At 44.0% G+C, this 12151-nt stretch overlaps 1 protein-coding gene across 2 annotated transcripts in view; it reads right to left on the bottom strand.

The window, feature by feature from the left end:
• Positions 1 to 12151, bottom strand: part of LOC137527527 (Krueppel-like factor 8) — a 414406-nt gene that overhangs the window by 150833 nt on the left and 251422 nt on the right. The window lies entirely within an intron of this gene.

Consider the following 12151-nt stretch of genomic DNA (forward strand, 5'->3'; position numbering starts at 1 on the left):
CTGCCTGTTCAGCAAGCCAGCACCTATTTCAGTAAGGAGTTTCTTGGGCAAGTCTCATTAACACTGCTACTGCCTACTGAGTGCGCTCTAGTGACTGCCTCGCAAGCGCTTGGAGTCCGACAGGAGAAAGGCGCAATACAAATACTGCAATTATTATAATTATTATTTATTGGTCTCCCATTGAGGTCTTTAGTCTATTTAGGATTATAGTTTGCTTCACTGGATTTATAATGTTGACTTTTCTGTATGTTTATTTATGAAATGATATATGAACTTTTGGCACACAGTGGCTGTGTAGGGTGATCAAAGAAGGACACCCTGAGAGAAAAAGCACAGAGAACACCAATGGTGTAGTAAATCACAACAAAGAGTCAGCTGATTTAAGTAGAGAGTGGTACTTGCAAACAAAGGTTGCAGGTGGGCCAACCACTGAAGGCTGGTGGAGATAAACAACTCCCAACTCCACTCAGGTGTCCAGAGGCACTGGACGCGGTTGCACACTTAGCAAAGTATTCCAAGTTGGTTGTAAGGGTGGGAGAACACCTAAACAAAATAGAACACCCCTCCCAAAGGAGGGTGGGTAACACAAGGGGAAAGAGGCGCCCAAATGGTGATAAAAATGTGTTAAAAACAGCTAAAAAAAAAGTTGAGGAGGCTTACCTCAAATGACAAAACTTTCATTTTTAGCTGTTTAACAGTTTTATTTTATTACCATTTGGGTGCCTCTTCACCCCTTGTGTTTTTGGCACACAGCACTTTTCATACTGCTCATTGCACTGATGTCACTTTTATACTGCATCTGACCATGCATATATCATTGTATTTGAATGCCATAAATACCTGCTACAGGCACTTGTCTGGACTAATATACAGTGGGATGTGAACGTTTGGGCAACCTTGTTAATCGTCATGATTTTCCTGTAAAAATCGTTGGTTGTTACGATAAAAAAATGTCAGTTAAATATATCATATAGGAGACACACAGTACTATTTGAGAAGTGAAATGAAGTTTATTGGATTTACAGAAAGTGTGCAATAATTGTTTAAACAAAATTAGGCAAGTGCATAAATGTGGGCACCACAAAAAGAAATGAAATCAATATTTAGTAGATCCTCCTTTTGCAGAACTTACAGCCTCTAAACACTTCCTGTAGGTTTCAATTAGAGTCCGGATTCTGCTTGAAGTTATTTTGGACCATTCCTCTTTACAAAACATCTCTAGTTCATTCAGGTTTGATGGCTTCTGAGCATGGACAGTTCTCTTTAATTATATTCAGGTCTGGGGCCTGAGATGGCCATTCCAGAACGTTATACTTGTTCCTCAGCATGAATGCCTTAGTGGATTTTGAGCAGTGTTTAGGGTCATTGTCTTGTTGAAAGATCCAGCCCCGGAACAGCTTCAGCTTTGTCATCGATTCCTGGACATTGGTCTACAGAATCTGCTGATACTGAGTGGAATCCATGCGTCCCTCAACTTTGACTAGACTCCCAGTCCCCTGCACTGGCCACACAGCCCCACAGCATAATGGAACCACCACCATATTTTACTGTAGGTAGCAGGAGTTTTTCTTGGAATGCTGTGTTCTTTTTCCTCCATGCATAACGCCCCTTGTTATGCCCCCAAAAAAATCAATTTTAGTTTCATCAGTCCACAGCACCTTATTCCAAAATGAAGCTGGCTTGTCCGAATGTGCTTCAGCATACCTCAAGCGGCTCTTTTTGTGCTGTGGGCGGAGAAAAGGCTTCCTCTGCATCACTCTCAAATACAGCATCTCCTTGTGTAAAGTGTGCTGAATGGTTGAACGATGCACAGTGACTCCATCTGCAGCAAGATGTTGTAGGTCTTTGGTGCTGGTCTGTGGGTTGACTGACTGTTCTCATCATTCGTCACTTCTGTTTATCCGAGATTTTTCTTGGTCTGCCATTTCGAGTCTTAACTTGAACTGAGCCTGTGGTCTTCCATTTCCTCAATATGTTCCTAACTGTGGAAACAGACAGCTGAAATCTGAGACCGCTTTCTGTATCCCTTCCCCTAAACCATGATGGTGAGCAATCTTTGTCTTCAGGTCATTTGAGAGTTGTTTTGAGACCCCCATGTTGCTACTCTTCAGAGGAAATTAAAAGAGCAGGGAAACGTACAATTGACTCCCTTAACCACTTGCCGACCGCCTACTTCATATTGGCGGCGGCAAAGTGGCAGCCCCAGGACCACGTAACGCAGAATGGCGTCAGGTCCTGGGGCACTGTTTTGTCGGGGATCCGCCGGCAATAGGCTCCGCCCACCCGCGACGTCAACCCGCCGGCCAATCGGAAGCGCCGGCGGGTTGTTAACCCGACGATCGCCGGATAGGAAGCGTATAATACGCTTTGTAATGTTTACAAAGTGTATTATACAGGCTGCCTTCTGCCCTGGTGGTCCCAGTGTCCGAGGGATCACCAGTGCAGGCTGCAGCCACCCTAGTCTGCACCCAAACACACTGATCTGCCCCCCCTGCCCCCTGATCGTCCACAGCACCCCTCAGACCCCCCCCCTGCCCACCCCCCAGGCCACTGTTTGCACACAATCACCCCCTTAATCACCCATCAATCACTCCCTGTCACTATCTGTCAACGCTATTTTTTTTTAGTCCCTAAACTGCCCCCTGGGTATTCCTGATCACCCCCCCACCCCTCAGATTCTCCCCAGACCCCCCCCCCCCCCTGTGTACTGTATGCATCTCTCCCCACTGATCACCTGTCAATCACCTGTCAATCACCCGTCAATCACCCCCTGTCACTGCCACCCATCAATCTGCCCCTTGCGGGCAATCTGATCACCCACCCACACCAATAGATCGCCCGCAGATCCGACATCAGATCACCTCCCAAGTGCAGTGTTTACATCTGTTCTCTCCTGTAAACACCCACTAATTACCCATCAATCACCCCCTATCACCACCTGTCACTGTTACCCATCAGATTAGACCCTAATCTGCCCCTTGCGGGCAACTAATCACCCGCCCACACGCTCAGATTGCCCTTAGACCCCCCCTTATCAATTCGCCAGTGCATTATTTACATCCGTTCTTCCCTGTAATTACCCACTGATCATCTGTCAATCACCCCCTGTCACTGCCACCCATCAATCACCCCCTGTCACTGCCACCCATCAATCAGCCCCTAACCTGCCCCTTGCGGGCAATCTGATCACCCACCCACACCATCAGATTGCCCCAGACCTACCCTCAGATCACCTCCAAAGTGCATTGTTTACATCTGTTCTGCCATCTAATCACCCACCGATCACCCATCAATCAGCCCCTGTCACTGCTACCCATCAGATTAGACCCCTATCTGCCCCTAGGGCACCCAATCACCCGCCTACACCCTCAGAACGCCCTCAGACCCCAGCCCTGATCACCTCCCCAGTGCATTGCTTGCATCTATTCCCCCCTCTAATCACACCTTGAGACACCCATCAATCACCTCCTGTCACCCCCCTAGCACTCCTATCCATCAGATCAGGCCCAATACAACCTGTCATGTAAGAGGCCACCCTGCTCATGACCGGTTCCACAAAATTCGCCCCCTCATAGACCACCTGCCATCAAAATTTGCAGATGCTTATACCCCTGAACAGTCATTTTGAGACATTTGGTTTCCACACTACTCACGGTTTTGGGCCCGTAAAATGCCAGGGCAGTATAGGAACTCCACAAGTGACCCTTTTTTAGAAAAAAGACACCCCAAGGTATTCTGTTAGGTGTATGAAGCGTTCATAGAAGATTTTATTTTTTGTCACAAGTTAGCGGAAATTGATTTTTATTGTTTTTTCACAAAGTTTCATTTTTCACTAACTTGTGACAAAAAAATAGGATCTTCTATGAACTCACCATACACCTAACGGAATACCTTGGGGTGTCTTCTTTCTAAAATGGGGTCACTTGTGGCGTTCCTATACTGCCCTGGCATTTTAGGGTCCCTAAACCGTGAGGAGTAGTCTAGAAAATAAATGCCTCAAAATGACCTGTAAATAGGACGTTGGGCCCCTTAGCGCACCTAGGCTGGAACAAAGTCACACATGTCGTATCGCCGTACTCAGGAAAAGTAGTATAATGTGTTTTGGGGTGTATTTTTACACATACCCATGCTGGGTGGGAGAAAGAAATCTCTCTGTAAATGGACAATTGTGTGTAAAAAAAAATCTAATGTCATTTACAGAGATATTTCTCCCACCTAAACCGTGAGGAGTAGTCTAGAATCCAAATGCCTCAAAATGACCTGTGAATAGGACGTTAGGCCTCTTAGCGCACCTAGGTTGCAAAAAAGTGCATTTTTACACATACCCATGCTGGGTGGGAGAAATATCTCTGTAAATGACAATTTTTTGATTTTTTTTTTTACACACAATTGTCTATTTACAGAGATATTTCTCCCACTCAGCATGGGTATGTGTAAAAATACACCCCAAAACACATTATACTACTTCTCCTGAGTACGGCGATACCACATGTGTGGCACTTTTTTGCACCCTAACTGCGCTAAGGGGCCCAAAGTCCAATGAGTACCTTTAGGATTTCACAGGTCATTTTGCGACATTTGGTTTCAAGACTACTCCTCACGGTTTAGGGCCCCTAAAATGCCAGGGCAGTATAGGAACCCCACAAATGACCCCATTTTAGAAAGAAGACACCCCAAGGTATTCCGTTAGGAGTATGGTGAGTTCATAGAAGAAGTTAGCGGAAAATGACACTTTGTGAAAAAAAAACAATTAAAATCAATTTCCGCTTACTTGTGACAAAAAATAAAATCTTCTATGAACTCACCATACTCCTAACGGAATACCTTGGGGTGTCTTCTTTCTAAAATGGGGTCATTTGTGGAGTTCCTATACTGCCCTGGCATTTTAGGGGCCCTAAACCGTGAGTAGTCTTGAAACCAAATGTCGCAAAATGACCTGTGAAATCCTAAAGGTACTCATTGGACTTTGGGCCCCTTAGTGCAGTTAGGGTGCAAAAAAGTGCCACACATGTGGTATCACCGTACTCAGGAGAAGTAGTATAATGTGTTTTGGGGTGTATTTTTACACATACCCATGCTGAGTGGGAGAAATATTTTTGTAAATGGACAATTGTGTGTAAAAAAAAAATCAAAAAATTGTCATTTACAGAGATATTTCTCCCACCCAGCATGGGTATGTGTAAAAATACACCCCAAAACACATTATACTACTTCTCCTGAGTACGGAAACACCACATGTGGCACTTTTTTGCAGCCTAACTGCGCTAAGGGGCCCTAAGTCCAATGAGCACCTTTAGGCTTTACAGGGGTGCTTACAATTTAGCACCCCCCAAAATGCCAGGACAGTAAACACCAGGGCTGTGGAGTCGGTCCAAAAATCCACCGACTCCGACTCCTCAGTTTAGGATTCCACCGACTCCGACTCCACGACTCCGCTAATTTGCATATTACATGTTTGTTGATTAAAAGTATGTAACATGAAATTCGTCTCATAACTGCCAACGCTTAGGAATTTTACAAGACAACTGAAGTGAGAAGGATATGTAGACTACTATATTTATTCCCTTTAGACTAAAACTAGTCCTTAGTAATAGTACTTGTAAAAGGTACAAACCGGAACAAAGAACATCTATCAGGCCCTAGGCAATGCAAGTGTGGGTACATGTAAGAATGATGTGCAGGTACTCTGCAGGGGAATGAGGAGATTGTAAACAGACAACACCTCTGTGTTCAATGTGCACAGCATTCTCAGTGGATTCCCTGCAGCTCTGTGAGGAGTGCATATGTAGAGTATAGTACTACTGTGTAACAAAGTAAACCTGAGACAGATGAAATTAAAGTTTTATACATACCTGGGGCTTCCTCCAGCCGCCTTCAGGATAATCAGTCCCTTGTTGTCCTCCTCCACCACCTGGATCTTCTGCTATGAGTCCAGGTACTTGAGCCAGTCTGGCGTAGTGCGCATGAACACACTCCACCGCTAGGAGCATACTACACCTGTGCAGCACTATTGCGCAGGTGCAGAATGTTCCTGGCTGTGGGAGTGGCATGCGGCCGGACTGCGCTGACTGGCTGAATTACCAGGACTCATAGCAGAAGATCCGGGTGGTGGAGGACAGTGAGGGACTGATTAGCCTGAAGGGGGCTGGAGGAAGCCCCAGGTATGTATAAAACTTTACTTTTCATCCGTCTCAGGTACCCTTTAATTTGTAGTCACCAAACCAAATTTTAATAACATATCAAATTATTTGATTTCATCAGCAAAGGGAGTGCATACATTTGCATAAATCAGCATCAGTGCAGAATTATTTCCATCTCATTGACCATCTCTATTAGTGACACAGCTACACATCAGGCTTTATTCTTACAGCATAGATGTTATTTAGTATATATAAGAGATTCCTGTGTACGCATCATATATACAGTCACAATCAGATATGTATATCTGACCTTAAAAATACGGGGACTGCTTAATTGAAGCAGCACAAGTAACTAATTTTGATTGGTTTATTTCATTTTTGTGGACTAAGCACAGCTATTACTGTATATATACATTATTTTTAATGACTATTATCTGAGAAATAGAACATTTTATCATATTTTCTATTTTAATTACAGTTACAAATTCATTAGGAGTCGGAGTCGGTGCATTTTTTCCCGACTCCGACTCCAGGCACCCAAAATTGCCCGACTCCACGACTCCGACTCCACGACTCCGACTCCACAGCCCTGGTAAACACACCCCACAAATGACCCCATTTTGGAAAGTAGACACTTCAAGGTATTCAGAGAGGAGCATAGTGAGTCCGTGGCAGATTTCATTTTTTTTTGGCGCAAGTTAGAAGAAATGGAAACTTTTTTTCCCTTTTTTTTGTCACAATGTGTCATTTTCCGCTAACTTGTGACAAAAAAACTAAAAAATTTCTATGAACTCACCATGCCTCTCATTGAATACTTTGGGATGTCTTCTTTCCAAAATGGGATCATTTGGGGGGTATTTATACTATCCTGGAATTTTAGCACCTCATGAAACATGACAGCTTTATTGAAAAATGTCAGCACCGAAAGTAAAAAAAAAGTCATTTTTTTTGACAAAATTCATGTCTTTTTTGATGAATATAATAAAAAGTAAAACTCGCAGCAGCAATCAAATAGCACCAAAAGAAAGCTTTATTAGTGAGAAGAAAAGGAGGTAAAATTAATTTAGGCGGTAGGTTGTATGACCGAGCAATAAACCGTGAAAGCTGCAGTAGTCTGAATGGAAAAAAAGGCTCTGGTCCTTAAGGGGTTTTATGACTGCAGTTCTTAAAGAGAATCTGTATGGTTAAAATCACACAAAAGTAAACATACCAGTGTGTTAGGGGACATCTCCTATTACCCTCTGTCACAATTTTGCCGCTCCCCGCCGCATTAAAAGTAGTCAAAAACAGTTTTAAAAAGTTTGTTTGTAAACAAACAAAATGGCCACCAAAACAGGAAGTAGGTTGATGTACAGTATGTCCACACATAGAAAATACATCCATACACAATCAGGCTGTATACAGCCTTCCTTTTGAATCTCAAGAGATCATTTGTGTGTTTCTTTCCCCCTGCAGCTCACTGAAGCTGATTGTTTACTCTTGCAGACAGCTCTGCCCGGTTGTCTGTAATTCTGCAGTATGTGACTCATCAGTATTTGAACAGAGGATTTATCCAGCTTGTAAAAGATAAGAGAGCAGAGAAAAGCTGGCTAATGTAAATAACACACACACACACAGGGGAGTGTGCATAGAGGGGGCATGCATAGCAGATCACAATGAAGAGTTGGCAGCCTTCCAGACACAAGATGACAAGTCCGACAGGGGAAAGATAAGCTGATTTTTTACAGAGATGGTGATAGTATAAAGTGCTGCAGTAAGCCAGAGCACATTATAATAGGTTTAGGAACTTGTAGGATGGTAGAAAACACAATGACATTCTTGTTACAGAGTCCCTTTAAGTGGTTAAATACTCTCTCATAATTGGATTCACCTGTGTATGTAGGTCAGGGGTCACTGAGCTTACCAAGCCAATTTTAGTTCCAATAATTTGTTCTAAAGGTTTTGGAATCAATAAAATGCACCTGCCTAATTTTATCTGAACAATTATTGCGCACTTTCTTTAATTCCAATAAACTTAATTTCACTTCTCAAATATCACTGTGTGTGGCAAGACCTGGTAGCCCTGAAAGACCGCGTGACTGACTCAGAAAAGCGCATCAGCGATCTGGAGGATTTTGTGCGCCCGCTGAATAGAGAGATGGGCCAAGTTCAAAAAAATGTCAAGTCCACCATGGACCGCCAAGAGGACCAGGAAAATCGTCAAAGGCGCTCTAATGTCAGGATCGTAGGCATATCCGAAAACGCTGAAGGCAACTCTCCGGAGCAGTTTACAGAGGCCCTGTTGAAATCCCTTTTTGGCGAAGGTACTTTTTCGCACGTTTTCGTTGTAGAACGGGCCCACAGAATATCCCCCAACATCCCTGCAGCGGGCCTACCTCCTCGCACTTTTATTTTTAAACTCTTAAACTACCGAGACCGTGATGCGGTCCTCCGGGCTGCGCGGGAAAAAGGCGCCATCTCACACTACAATCTCGTTCTACCCTGATTTTACCAATGACGTGCAGAAGCAAAGGGCTAAGTTTGCCGCTATTAAACGCAAGCTACGAGACCAGCAGCTCAATTATGCAATGCTATATCCTGCTCGCCTGCGGATCCTGGCAGACGGCAAATCCCACTTTTTCACAGACCCCGAGGATGTCGCCACCTGGCTGGGCAACTACTCCAAGAGCTCCAGGCGCACCTCGCCGCAACGTTAAGGTGCTGTGTCCTTCTGATTCAACCACCCTCTCTACACCTGGGGTATGCCGGGCCTGCACTACCTTTTAACAGACTGCCGCTTTGCTTCTCCTTCAGTCCTACTGGAAGATAATTTTTACTTTACCCCCGCACCCGGGACCTAGTCATTCCCCCTAGATACCCAGGATTATACATCCCCAAGCAGTACCTGCACTACGAAGTCCATAACTCTGGGCCCTTGCTACTGTATTGGTTACTCCACGAACATGACTAATGAAGTCACTTTTCAGTGCCCCACATCACAGTTTATTTTATTCATAATCAACCACTTTTGGCCAGCAAACGTGCCCACAACTTCTAGCTTTAAGTCTAGACAATGTCTGTCGCTTATCCTAGGGATCCGGTACACCCGGACGCAATGCTACAATATGCGGGAGGTTGAAATGCCTTCATGTGTCATTTGTATTTTACTTCTTGCTGGACGGTCCTGCTCTACACCGTCCTACCACCACCCCACCTTATCTGTCTACATTTTGTAGCGTTTAATATTCGTGTTGGTTCATATTCGTGAGCAGATTAGATGAGCTTAGTTTAGCCCTAGTCTGCTCTCTTGATCTCACACGAAACTATGTTAGGGTTTAAGCTTCACTTAGTCGTTACAGTTAAGCAGGGTGTTTATTTGGGATTGTTTTTTTTTCAGTTAAGTTGTGTTTCATACCAGTTATTGACCTCACAGGTTTATTGTCTTTTATCTATTATAATACCGATCTGCTATGTACCCACGGATACAATAGTATGTATCCCTCACAATTTTCTCCTATGGTTACCATTTACCCACTTGACCCACTAGATGGCGGCAAACGTTAAGAATTTAAATATACTATGCTGGCATGTAAGAGGCTTAAATTACCCTACCAAACGCTCCACAGCCCTGAACTATGTGAATAAGAGAAAGCCAGATATTCTTGTTTTGATCAAGACACATATCACCCGCAGCAAATCAAAAACTATGGAGAGACATTGGGTAAGCAAAGCATATCACTCAGGATTTTCCCAATATTCCAGAGGAGTCTCTGTCCTCATCAGGAGATCTGTCCCTTTCGTATCACACTCTATTAAAATTGACCAATTTGGCAGATATGTCTTTTTACATGGCTTACTTTACAATAAACTTATATCACTACTTGCCTTTTACATTTCCCCTCCTTACTTCTCAGTATTGCTAAAAGAAGGCTTACGCTTCATATCTGCACTACCTATATGTCCCAACATTTGGATGGGAGATTTTAATATGGTCTGTAACCCTGCCATGGATAGATTCTCTGCCGCAGCTAACAAAACAACACCCTTTGCCCATTTAATGCAGGAGATGTCCCTTGTTGACGCCTGGCATTATTCTTACCCCGCTGTACGACAGTTCTCATGTTTTTCCGCGTCCCACAACACTCTCTCCAGACTGGACCACTTTTTTGTATCCAGCAATCTGCTCCCGGTGATATTGGCCACTGAATTCCTCCCTCGTATTGTCTCTCGTGATCACTCTCCAATTAGCATGACTCTATCTTGGGATAATACTCCTATACAAATTATATGGAAGTTTAATCCCTTCTGGCTTTCCTAGTTTACCTCTGAGGACTGGTTAATAGACAAACTAACAATTTACTTCCACACACACGAAGATGTTGAAGACAAATCACTTGTCTGGAGCACTTTTAAGTCATATCTGAGGGGTCTTCTCATCAGCGCTGTCTCCCATCACAAAAGAGAGACAAATACATTTATTCAGGACCTTCAGTCCCAGATTCCTACACTGGAACAGGCATATGTAATGGACCCCTACGATATGAATGAAGGTGCCTGGAAAAAAGCTCAGACCCAACTTACCCTTGCACTAAAGGGAAAAGCCCAGGCCAAAACCTTTTTCCATAAACAAACATTTTATGAGCAGGGTGAAAAGACTGGCACCATTCTGGCTAGAATGGCCAACAATAGAACCCCCTCAGGATCCATTAGTAGTGTCAATGACGCAAACTCTTCTTTAATCACTGGTCCAATGCCTATTAATAAATGCTTCGCCACATATTTCCATGACCTTTATACCCCAAGGTCCCTCTTCTCCCGCGAGGAGGCCGAGATCTTCCTATCAGAAGTGGCTCTACCCCGACTAACCCCTGATCAAGTTGAACTACTTGAAGCTCCCATTACCCTAGAAGAACTTGAGTCTGCCATTCACTCTCTTCCTAACAAGAAGGCACCGGGAATAGATGGTATTCCTGGCGAAGTTCTTAAAAGAGTCTCCGAAATTATCGCTGCCCCTCTCCTCCAAACATTTCACTTTGCATTTGAGCAGGGCTCCCTCCCCACATCCATGCGAAACAGCCCTTATAGTGCTTATCCCCAAATCTGGAAAGGATCCATTACTTTGCGATTCATATCGCCCAATCTCTCTGCTTCCAACCGATGTTAAGGTCCTCGCAAAAATACTAGCCTCAAGGTTAAATAAAGTAATCTTGTCTCTTATCCATAGAGACCAGACGGGCTTTATGCCAGGAAAAAACCTCAATCAATATAAGGCGACTATTTGCTAACTTACAAGCTAATCATTTTAATAGCGGCAGCAGAGTGGTGGTTTCCCTTGATGCTGCCAAGGCTTTCGACGCTGTTGAATGGCCCTTCCTTCTCGCCACCCTTTCCAGGTTTGGGTTTGGAGACAACTTTATTCGCTGGGTACAAATTCTTTATACAGACCCCAGAGCCCAAATTTGTACTAACTCTAACATCTCAGACCCCTTCTTAATTGGTAGAGGTACCAGACAAGGCTGCCCCCTCTCCCCTTTACTTTACGCACTCTCAGCTGAACCCCTTGCCTGTAAAATCAGAGCTGACCCTCGGATTATTGGCCTTAAAATTGGCACTATTGAGGAGAAAATCAGCCAATACGCTGATGACACCATCCTTTACCTGGTAGACCCCCATGCTTCTCTTAATGCCGTCTTTGACTTAATTAATGAAATGGGTGAATACTCAGGTTTATCAATAAACTGGAGCAAATCCGCTATTCTATCTTTGGACAGTTTGGAGATCTTGGCCTCCTCGCTACCATGTCCCCTTCAAGTTGTTAAATCCTTTAAGTATTTGGGTGTTGTGGTCCAAACTTCAACATCTAAGTACTATGATGATAATGTAGCCCAACTACTCCCACTCACGCAGCAGAAACTATCTGCCTGGACAAAACTACCACTCTCAGTTATGGGCCGAGTAAACCTGGTCAAAATGGTCCTAATGCCCAAAATTCTCTACATTCTACACAACTCACCTGTGCATATTCCTATGGG

The sequence above is a fragment of the Hyperolius riggenbachi genome, chromosome 8 (assembly GCF_040937935.1).
Source record: "Hyperolius riggenbachi isolate aHypRig1 chromosome 8, aHypRig1.pri, whole genome shotgun sequence".
NCBI classification, from domain to species: domain Eukaryota; kingdom Metazoa; phylum Chordata; class Amphibia; order Anura; family Hyperoliidae; genus Hyperolius; species Hyperolius riggenbachi.